This window comes from Capra hircus, chromosome 16 (genome assembly GCF_001704415.2).
Source record: "Capra hircus breed San Clemente chromosome 16, ASM170441v1, whole genome shotgun sequence".
Lineage (NCBI taxonomy): Eukaryota > Metazoa > Chordata > Mammalia > Artiodactyla > Bovidae > Capra > Capra hircus.
In genome coordinates, this window is record NC_030823.1 from 3,996,484 (window position 1) to 3,997,224 (window position 741).

A 741-nucleotide genomic window follows, 5' to 3' on the forward strand; every position below is an offset into this window, starting at 1 on the left:
TTCAGACTAGACTCCACCCAGCACCTGTGCTCCACATAATGATCAAGAGGGTGAGCACAGGACTTCTAATCATGACTCCTCACCGTCACTCCATTTCTGATCTCTCTTTCTCTGTGTTTCTACCTTTTCTCTCTGTCTCTCTGTTATTGAATTGGGTCCCACTGTTCACAGCTTTCAAAATCAGTACTCACAAATGTTGATGTAAAGGAAAGTTGCCTTTTATTCAGAATGCCAGCAATCTGGGGACCCCCCAAAACCACCTCTGAAGATTCTGCTCAGACGTAAAAGCTTTTAAAGGGAAACAGGGAAGTAACCTCAGTTAATCATTGAGATGGGCTGGGGGTGTGGGTGGGGGGGTCAGAGTTGCCACCATCCCCCACTGTGTGCAGGCTTGTTAACTCTGTCTGACCTTTCTTATTTCTTTAGATGTTATCTTGCTCACACAGTTTGTTCAAAAGATCAGTGAAAGGGAAGCTGGGGAGGAGATCTGGTGATGTGTTAATTACTTACTCTTCACTTCCATTTCTTTGATCTATGGAAAGAAACAACAAGTTAGACAAAGTAGTGTGTGATCAAAAGATGTGGAAGTTGCGCCAGGGCCAGAGGTGAGCAGAGCTGGTGCCTCCTGCAGAGAGCTCTTTCCTGCCCAAAGCTGCCCACATGTCTGTCTGTTCTCTCTGTCATTTCTTTCTTATTGCTCCCAATCTAGATATATCTTTTCAGGCCCTAAATTCATCCCCC